The sequence below is a fragment of the Onychostoma macrolepis genome, unplaced genomic scaffold, assembly GCF_012432095.1.
Source record: "Onychostoma macrolepis isolate SWU-2019 unplaced genomic scaffold, ASM1243209v1 Scaffold177, whole genome shotgun sequence".
In the NCBI taxonomy this organism is placed as follows: Eukaryota; Metazoa; Chordata; class Actinopteri; order Cypriniformes; family Cyprinidae; genus Onychostoma; species Onychostoma macrolepis.
The window spans coordinates 1-9,022 of NW_026704683.1; the positions used below are offsets into that span (position 1 = coordinate 1).

General features: G+C 51.6%; 14 non-coding genes across 14 annotated transcripts; 5 read left to right on the forward strand and 9 right to left on the reverse strand.

Annotated features, from left to right (window-relative positions):
* Nucleotides 1–565: 565 nt before the first annotated feature.
* LOC131535157 (U4 spliceosomal RNA) lies at nt 566–701 on the forward strand. The gene has a single exon (XR_009269542.1). It is a non-coding gene; the product is annotated as a U4 spliceosomal RNA (small nuclear RNA).
* A 379-nt stretch (nt 702–1,080) lies between these two features.
* On the reverse strand, nt 1,081–1,155 carry trnaf-gaa (transfer RNA phenylalanine (anticodon GAA)). Its single transcript has one exon. It is a non-coding gene; the product is annotated as a tRNA-Phe (tRNA).
* A 90-nt stretch (nt 1,156–1,245) lies between these two features.
* On the reverse strand, nt 1,246–1,319 carry trnai-aau (transfer RNA isoleucine (anticodon AAU)). The gene has a single exon. It is a non-coding gene; the product is annotated as a tRNA-Ile (tRNA).
* Nucleotides 1,320–1,985: 666 nt separating this feature from the next.
* trnaa-agc (transfer RNA alanine (anticodon AGC)) lies at nt 1,986–2,058 on the forward strand. The gene has a single exon. It is a non-coding gene; the product is annotated as a tRNA-Ala (tRNA).
* Nucleotides 2,059–2,341: 283 nt separating this feature from the next.
* trnas-gcu (transfer RNA serine (anticodon GCU)) lies at nt 2,342–2,425 on the reverse strand. The gene has a single exon. It is a non-coding gene; the product is annotated as a tRNA-Ser (tRNA).
* A 1,084-nt stretch (nt 2,426–3,509) lies between these two features.
* LOC131535159 (U4 spliceosomal RNA) lies at nt 3,510–3,644 on the forward strand. Its single transcript, XR_009269544.1, has one exon. It is a non-coding gene; the product is annotated as a U4 spliceosomal RNA (small nuclear RNA).
* A 368-nt stretch (nt 3,645–4,012) lies between these two features.
* On the reverse strand, nt 4,013–4,087 carry trnaf-gaa (transfer RNA phenylalanine (anticodon GAA)). Its single transcript has one exon. It is a non-coding gene; the product is annotated as a tRNA-Phe (tRNA).
* An 88-nt stretch (nt 4,088–4,175) lies between these two features.
* On the reverse strand, nt 4,176–4,249 carry trnai-aau (transfer RNA isoleucine (anticodon AAU)). The gene has a single exon. It is a non-coding gene; the product is annotated as a tRNA-Ile (tRNA).
* A 991-nt stretch (nt 4,250–5,240) lies between these two features.
* On the reverse strand, nt 5,241–5,325 carry trnas-gcu (transfer RNA serine (anticodon GCU)). The gene has a single exon. It is a non-coding gene; the product is annotated as a tRNA-Ser (tRNA).
* Nucleotides 5,326–6,420: 1,095 nt separating this feature from the next.
* LOC131535158 (U4 spliceosomal RNA) lies at nt 6,421–6,556 on the forward strand. Its single transcript, XR_009269543.1, has one exon. It is a non-coding gene; the product is annotated as a U4 spliceosomal RNA (small nuclear RNA).
* Nucleotides 6,557–6,927: 371 nt separating this feature from the next.
* Nucleotides 6,928–7,002, reverse strand: trnaf-gaa (transfer RNA phenylalanine (anticodon GAA)). Its single transcript has one exon. It is a non-coding gene; the product is annotated as a tRNA-Phe (tRNA).
* Nucleotides 7,003–7,090: 88 nt separating this feature from the next.
* On the reverse strand, nt 7,091–7,164 carry trnai-aau (transfer RNA isoleucine (anticodon AAU)). The gene has a single exon. It is a non-coding gene; the product is annotated as a tRNA-Ile (tRNA).
* Nucleotides 7,165–7,828: 664 nt separating this feature from the next.
* trnaa-agc (transfer RNA alanine (anticodon AGC)) lies at nt 7,829–7,901 on the forward strand. Its single transcript has one exon. It is a non-coding gene; the product is annotated as a tRNA-Ala (tRNA).
* Nucleotides 7,902–8,175: 274 nt separating this feature from the next.
* Nucleotides 8,176–8,257, reverse strand: trnas-gcu (transfer RNA serine (anticodon GCU)). The gene has a single exon. It is a non-coding gene; the product is annotated as a tRNA-Ser (tRNA).
* Between the last annotated feature and the right edge of the window lie 765 nt (nt 8,258–9,022).

Below are 9,022 nucleotides of genomic sequence, written 5' to 3' on the forward strand. Positions count from 1 at the left end.
AAGAGTGATTAAGCCTTCTTGTGCGTGGCGCTAACCTGTTCCGTAAACACACCACGCAGACACCCGTGCCCAGAAGTAGGGTGGCCATATGTGCCATTATAGGGGACACGTCCTGGCCAGGATTGTTATATTGCCTAAAAAATCCAAAGTAGTTTGACCAATAACATGCAGATATTGTACATAATCGACCAATCGTGGTGCGTGAGAAGGTGAGAACGATCAAAGCGATGCAAAGACACGCATGCGCCTTTGTTCGTTCGTTCGACTTGAAGCTGCGCACCGATCATTGTATGACACCAAAGAACCGCGAGGCGATTTGAAAGCATAAGGAGCCGTCTGCTCTGCTCTCGTGAAATAATGTTATACAACGATCGCTCTGCAGAGTGCAAACAGCCAAAACCTGGATATTTTAGGAAATACAGAAATCCTGGCAAGGGTGCATCCCCCAAAAATGGCCCGTATGGTCAGCCAAGCCAGAAGGCTGATTGCAGGGCAGTTTGAAGCTTGTTACCACCCTGTCGGTTCACGTCCGCATAGGTGCAGGAGAGGTCGCGACTCTCCTGGCATTCTTCGCAGAGGCAATATCGTAGCCTATGAGGTTCATCCGGCGTGATCATTGCTGGTTGAAAACTTTACCCAATACCCGCCGGGATGACTTGAAATACAGTCAGCCTTTGGCAATTTTGCGGTCTCTCTGGAGGCTTAACATCTGGTTAAGAAAGTCAGGCCTGCTTCTGTTTCTTTCACGTGCGTGTTTTTGGTTCTCGTTTGGTAGGCGTCTGCGGCAAGACTCGTTCTCAGGCACAAGGATGAGTTTTTTTTCTCCAGCTAGATGTGTACTAAAAGAGGTTTTGCAGATGCAGGCAGCAGACCTGCCTGTCCGCTGGTCTCTCTGTGACGTGACCTAGCGGCGCTCTGAGCGACTCTCCCTACGTGCGCTTTAGGGGCTCACTGCTTTGCTGGTGGCCATCTGGGAGGCAGATAGCGATGTGGCCGTTGCCAAGCAGTTTGTCAGTGGGGTTGGATCCCAGTGGATTTTGGTCTCTGGGCCCCACGGACAAAAGGAAAAGAGAGGGCACATGTGCGAAACCGGGATCGAACCAGGGACCTTCAGATCTTCAGTCTAACGCTCTCCCAACTGAGCTATTTCGGCGCAACTGCAAGCTGTTTAGCCAGCAGGGATTTCCGTGAGCACCCGTCACTTTGCCAGAAGAGCAGAGCTGAGCTCCCAGAGAATAAAAGAGTTGGCCCGTACGGGGATCGAACCCGCGACCTTGGCGTTATTAGCACCACGCTCTAACCAACTGAGCTAACCGGCCTGGCTTTGCCTAGCCTTCTGCCCGATTGACCAAAAACTTCCTGATTGCTCTTGACCCTAAAGAGATGAAACAGCTTCTGGACCAAGCCTCTGGCAGGCTCGTCCGGGATTTGAACCCAGGACCTCTCGCACCCAAGGCGAGAGTCACAGCCTAGACCAGCGAGCCTACCTGCGCAGCGCCTGGCGTGAAAAATGAACAACTACAGCAACAACCAAAGAAGGAGCACGGACTAACATGGAAGTTATCAAACACCTCGAGACGGTGTCAAAGGCAAACGAAGGAAAGTTGGCCTCTGAATGGATTTAAAAATGGGGCTGGACCTAACATGCAGAGGGATCTTGGGGAGGACAGCTGAAACGGTCAGATGTCCCGTAGACTTTAAGCCAGTGTGGGAAAAAGAGGGGAGAAGCTGGATGCACGACCTGAGTGATCCAAAGGCAGCCTACGTAATACAGGAGTCCGCACACATATATACTGGGGTCACAAGACCAAGAAGGGCCTTAAAAACAAAAGCACAATCTCTCGGTTAATCCTACAACTAAATGGCGCCCAGTACAAAGGTGCCAGCACAGAGGAGAGATGGCCTCTTTCCCTGCAGCCCGTTATAATGGCTGTCGCTCTTCGAAGCCGTCTTTTGGAGAGATGGACATCGTTCAACTGCGGCCAGGGGAATTAGCTCAAATGGTAGAGCGCTCGCTTAGCATGCGAGAGGTAGCGGGATCGATGCCCGCATTCTCCAAGCTGGTTCTTGCCCTTTTACGCTCACTTCCCTAAAGAGACAGACTGCGCGTTGACCCAACGAAGCGACTCTCCCTACGTGCGCTTTTGGGGCTCACTGCTGCCAAAAGGTTTTTCGGGACGTGCCCTGTGCAAATTGGTGGCATAACAGGTCCCACCGAGATTTGAACTCGGATCGCTGGATTCAGAGTCCTGAGTGATAATCATTACATCATGGAACCTTGACGGGAGCAGCCGTTGCTCACAGGGCCGCAAAGACTAAATCACTTACGGGCTAAAGAGATCGGCGAGGATGGGATTCGAACCCAGCGTGCAGAGCACAATGGATTAGCAGTCCATCGCCTTAACCACTCGGCCACCTCGTCGCCTTCTGACCTGCCCGACCGGAAGCTGGACTGTGTCGTTTTTCTGCAGCTCCTTTCAATAGGACGGCGTAAAGCTGACCCTTAGTGTGCCGTGAGAGGTCGGGTAGAGTGCAGTGTCAATCATTTGGCAGTAGCACTGTCCCCTTTCAAGCGCTCAAGCAGGGGTGGGGAGCGTTGATCCTGGAGGCCACTCTCCTGCAGAGTTTAGCTCAACCCTGAGAAAAACTGGATAGAAAACACCTAACTGCATCCTGAAGACCTTGATTTAGCTGGTTCAGGTGTGTTTGATTAGGGTTGGACCTAAACTCTGCAGAGACAACGACCCTCAGGATCACATTCCATAAAGCATCAACCAGCGAGGATGGGATCTGAACCCACGCAGAGCACAATGGATTAGCAGTTCATCGCCTCAGCCGCCTCGTCTCGCTTCAGCTTTATGACTCCGCCCCTTTTTGCCAGGACACCCATAATTCTCTCTCCCAGGGTTCAGGAAAGCAGCATGCGCTCTTCTTTGAGTAAAGAGAAGAGTGATTAAGCCTTCTTATGCGTGGCGCTAACCTGTTCCGTAAACACACCACGCAGACACCCGTGCCCAGAAGTAGGGTGGCCATATGTGCCATTATAGGGGACACGTCCTGGCCAGGATTGTTATATTGCCTAAAAATCCAAAGTAGTTTGACCAATAACATGCAGATATTGTACATAATCGACCAATCGTGGTGCGTGAGAAGGTGAGAAACGATCAAAGCGATGCAAAGACACGCCATGCGCCTTTGTTCGTTCGTTCGACTTGAAGCTGCGCACCGATCATTGTATGACACCAAGAACCGCGAGGCGATTTGAAAGCATAAGGAGCCGTCTGCTCTGCTCTCGTGAAATAATGTTATACAGCGATCGCTCTGCAGAGTGCAAACAGCCAAAACCTGGATATTTTAGGAAATACAGAAATCCTGGCAAGGGTGCATCCCCAAAAATGGCCCGTATGGTCAGCCAAGCCAGAAGGCTGATTGCAGGGCAGTTTGAAGCTTGTTACCACCATGTCGGTTCACGTCCGCATGGGTGCGGGAGAGGTCGCGACTCTCCTGGCATTCTTCGCAGAGGCAATATCGTAGCCTATGAGGTTCATCCGGCGTGATCATTGCTGGTTGAAAACTTTACCCAATACCCGCGGGATGACTTGAAATACAGTCAGCCTTTGGCAATTTTGCGGTCTCTCTGGAGGCTTAACATCTGGTTAAGAAAGTCAGGCCTGCTTCTGTTTCTTTCACGTGCGTGTTTTGGTTCTCGTTTGGTGGCGTCTGCGGCGGGCTCGTTCTCAGGCACAAGGATGAGTTTTTTCTCCAGCTAGATGTGTACTAAAGAGGTTTTGCAGATGCAGGCAGCAGACCTGCCTGTCCGCTGGTCTCTCTGTGGCGTGACCTGGCGGCGCTTCTGAGCGACTCTCTCGTGCGCTTTAGGGGCTCACTGCTTTGCTGGTGGCCATCTGGGAGGCAGATAGCGATGTGGCCGTTGCCAAGCAGTTTGTCAGTGGGGTTGGATCCCAGTGGATTTTGGTCTCTGGGCCCCACGGACAAAAGGAAAAGAGGCACATGTGCGAAACCGGGATCGAACCAGGGACCTTCAGATCTTCAGTCTAACGCTCTCCCAACTGAGCTATTTGGCCGCAACTGCAAGCTGTTTAGCCAGCAGGGATTTCCGTGAGCACCGTCACTTTGCCAGAAGAGCAGAGCTGAGCTCCCAGAGAATAAAGAGTTGGCCCGTACGGGGATCGAACCCGCGACCTTGGCGTTATTAGCACCACGCTCTAACCAACTGAGCTAACCGGCCTGGCTTTGCCTAGCTTTCTGCCCGATTGACCAAAAACTTCCTGATTGCTCTTGACCTAAAGAGATGAAACAGCTTCTGGACCAAGCCTCTGGCAGGCTCGTCCGGGATTTGAACCAGGACCTCTCGCACCCAGGCGAGAGTCACAGCCCTAGACCAGCGAGCCTACCTGCGAGCGCCTGGCCGTGAAAAAATGAACAACTACAGCAACAACCAAAGAAGAGCACGAACTAACATGGAAGTTATCAAACACCTCGAGGCGGTGTCAAGGCAAAGCGAAGGAAAGTTGGCCTCTGAATGGATTTAAAAATGGGGCTGGACCTAACATGCAGAGGGATCTTGGGAGGACAGCTGAAGCGGTCAGATGTCCGTAGACTTTAAGCCAGTGTGGGAAAAAGGGGAGAAGCTGGATGCACGACCTGAGTGATCCAAAGGCAGCCTCGTAATACAGGAGTCCGCACACATATATACTGGGGTCACAAGACCAAGAAGGGCCTTAAAACAAAAGCACAATCTCTCGGTTAATCCTACAACTAAATGGCGCCCAGTACAAAGGTGCCAGCACAGAGAGAGATGGCCTCTTTCCTGCAGCCCGTTATAATGGCTGTCGCTCTTGAAGCCGTCTTTTGGAGAGATGGACATCGTTCAACTGCGGCCAGGGAATTAGCTCAAATGGTAGGCGCTAAGCTTAGCATGCGAGGTAGCGGGATCGATGCCGCATTCTCCAAGCTGGTTCTTGCCCTTTTCGCTCACTTCCTAAAGAGACAGACTGCGTTGACCCAGCGACTCTCGTGCGCTTTTGGGGCTCACTGCTGCCAAAAGGTTTTCGGGGCGTGCCCTGTGCAAATTGGTGGCATAACAGGTCCCACGAGATTTGAACTCGGATCGCTGGATTCAGAGTCCTGGTGATAATCATTACATCATGGAACCTTGGCCAGGGAGCAGCCGTTGCTCACAGGGCATAAAGACTAAATCACTTACGGGCTAAAGAGATCGGCGAGGATGGGATTCGAACCCACACGTGCAGAGCACAATGGATTAGCAGTCCATCGCCTTAACCACTCGGCCACCTCGTCGCCTTCTGACCTGCCCGACCGGAAGCTGGACTGTGTCGTTTTTTCTGCAGCTCCTTTCAATAGGGCGGCGTAAAGCTGACCCTTAGTGTGCCGTGAGAGGTCGGGTAGATGCAGTGTCAATCATTTGGCAGTAGCACTGTCCCCTTTCAAGCGCTCAAGCAGGGGTGGGAGCGTTGATCCTGGAGGCCACTCTCCTGCAGAGTTTAGCTCAACCCTGAGAAAAACTGGATGAAAACACCTAACTGCATCCTGAAGACCTTGATTTAGCTGGTTCAGGTGTGTTTGATTAGGGTTGGACCTAAACTCTGCAGAGACAGCGGACCCTCCAGGATCAACGTTTCCCTACAAACATCAACCAGCGAGGATGGGATCTGAACCCCAGCAGCGCAGAGCACAATGGATTAGCAGTTCATCGCCTCAGCCGCCTCGTCTCGCTTCAGCTTTATGACTCCGCCCCTTTTTGCCAGGACACCCATAATTCTCTCTCCCAGGGTTCAGGAAAGCAAGCATGCGCTCTTCTTTGAGTAAAGAGAAGAGTGATTAAGCCTTCTTATGCGTGGCTAACCTGTTCCGTAAACACACCACGCAGACACCCGTGCCCAGAAGTAGGGTGGCCATATGTGCCATTTATAGGGGACACGTCCTGGCCAGGATTGTTATATTGCCTAAAAATCCAAAGTAGTTTGACCAATAACATGCAGATATTGTACATAATCGACCAATCGTGGTGCGTGAGAAGGTGAGAGCGATCAAAGCGATGCAAAGACACGCATGCGCCTTTGTTCGTTAGATTCGACTTGAAGCTGCGCACCGATCATTGTATGACACCAAAGAACGCGAGGCGATTTGAAAGCATAAGGAGCCGTCTGCTCTGCTCTCGTGAAATAATGTTATACAACGATCGCTCTGCAGAGTGCAAACAGCCAAAACCTGGATATTTTAGGAAATACAGAAATCTGGCAAGGGTGCATCCCCAAAATGGCCCGTATGGTCAGCCAAGCCAGAAGGCTGATTGCAGGGCAGTTTGAAGCTTGTTACCACCATGTCGGTTCACGTCCGCGCATAGGTGCCGCGGGAGAGGTCGCGACTCTCCCTGGCATTCTTTCGCAGAGGCAATATCGTAGCCTATGAGGTTCATCCGGCGTGATCATTGCTGGTTGAAAACTTTACCCAATACCCGCGGGATGACTTGAAATACAGTCAGCCTTTGGCAATTTTGCGGTCTCTCTGGAGGCTTAACATCTGGTTAAGAAAGTCAGGCCTGCTTCTGTTTCTTTCACGTGCGTGTTTTGGTTCTCGTTTGGTGGCGTCTGCGGCGGGCTCGTTCTCAGGCACAAGGATGAGTTTTTTCTCCAGCTAGATGTGTACTAAAGAGGTTTTGCAGATGCAGGCAGCAGACCTGCCTGTCCGCTGGTCTCTCTGTGGCGTGACCTGGCGGCGCTTCTGAGCGACTCTCCCGTGCGCTTTAGGGGCTCACTGCTTTGCTGGTGGCCATCTGGGAGGCAGATAGCGATGTGGCCGTTGCCAAGCAGTTTGTCAGTGGGGTTGGATCCCAGTGGATTTTGGTCTCTGGGCCCCACGGACAAAAGGAAAAGAGAGGGCACATGTGCGAAACCGGGATCGAACCAGGGACCTTCAGATCTTCAGTCTAACGCTCTCCCAACTGAGCTATTTCGGCGCAACTGCAAGCTGTTTAGCCAGCAGGGATTTCCGTGAGCACCGTCACTTTGCCAGAAGAGCAGAGCTGAGCTCCCAGAGAATAAAGAGTTGGCCCGTGCGGGGATCGAACCCGCGACCTTGGCGTTATTAGCACCACGCTCTAACCAACTGAGCTAACCGGCCTGGCTTTGCCTAGCTTTCTGCCGATTGACCAAAAACTTCCTGATTGCTCTTGACCTAAAGAGATGAAACAGCTTCTGGACCAAGCCTCTAGCAGGCTCGTCTGGGATTTGAACCCAGGACCTCTCGCACCCAAGGCGAGAGTCACAGCCTAGACCAGCGAGCCTACCTGCGCAAGCGCCTGGCCGTGAAAAAATGAACAACTACAGCAACAACCAAAGAAGGAGCACGAACTAACATGGAAGTTATCAAACACCTCGAGGCGGTGTCAAAGGCAAGCGAAGGAAAGTTGGCCTCTGAATGGATTTAAAAATGGGGCTGGACCTAACATGCAGAGGGATCTTGGGGAGGACAGCTGAAACGGTCAGATGTCCCGTAGACTTTAAGCCAGTGTGGGAAAAAGAGGGGAGAAGCTGGATGCACGACCTGAGTGATCCAAAGGCAGCCTCGTAATACAGGAGTCCGCACACATATATACTGGGGTCACAAGACCAAGAAGGGCCTTAAAACAAAAGCACAATCTCTCGGTTAATCCTACAACTAAATGGCGCCCAGTACAAAGGTGCCAGCACAGAGAGAGATGGCCTCTTTCCCTGCAGCCCGTTATAATGGCTGTCGCTCTTCGAAGCCGTCTTTTGGAGAGATGGACATCGTTCAACTGCGGCCAGGGGAATTAGCTCAAATGGTAGAGCGCTCGCTTAGCATGCGAGAGGTAGCGGGATCGATGCCCGCATTCTCCAAGCTGGTTCTTGCCCTTTTACGCTCACTTCCCTAAAGAGACAGACTGCGCGTTGACCCAACAGGCGACTCTCTCGTGCGCTTTTGGGGCTCACTGCTGCCAAGGTTTTCGGGGCGTGCCCTGTGCAAATTGGTGGCATAACAGGTCCCACGAGATTTGAACTCGGATCGCTGGATTCAGAGTCCTGGTGATAATCATTACATCATGGAACCTTGACGGGAGCAGCCGTTGCTCACAGGGCCGCAAAGACTAAATCACTTACGGGCTAAAGAGATCGACGAGGATGGGATTCGAACCCACGCGTGCAGAGCACAATGGATTAGCAGTCCATCGCCTTAACCACTCGGCCACCTCGTCGCCTTCTGACCTGCCCGACCGGAAGCTGGACTGTGTCGTTTTTTTTCTGCAGCTCCTTTCAATAGGGCGGCGTAAAGCTGACCCTTAGTGTGCCGTGAGAGGTCGGGTGAGTGCAGTGTCAATCATTTGGCAGTAGCACTGTCCCCTTTCAAGCGCTCAAGCAGGGGTGGGGGCGTTGATCCTGGAGGGCCACTCTCCTGCAGAGTTTAGCTCAACCCTGAGAAAAACTGGATAGAAAACACCTAACTGCATCCTGAAGACCTTGATTTAGCTGGTTCAGGTGTGTTTGATTAGGGTTGGACCTAAACTCTGCAGAGACAGCAACCCTCCAGGATCAGCATTCCCAGCATCAACCAGCGAGGATGGGATCTGAACCCAGCGCAGAGCACAATGGATTAGCAGTTCATCGCCTCAGCCGCCTCGTCTCGCTTCAGCTTTATGACTCCGCCCTTTTTGCCAGGACACCTTCTTGCATGTTTAAGAGTTTAATGATTTTCCTGTGGGTTCCTGCTCATGTGGGAGTGGAGATTAATGGAATGGTTGATAAAGCAAGCTCATAAATGTTCAGAAATAGATATACAAGTGACTCTTAGCAAGGAAGATGTTAAGTCACTAACAACGAACGGCAAAAAGCATAGAATGAGCAAAAGGTATAAAAAAAAATAAAAGGTTCCAATTATACAAAAGTTATGAAAGCTCTGGATTGTCCAATCAGCATCCAGGATAACAACTATCACTTTGATTGATAGTGAGCATTTGAGGCCA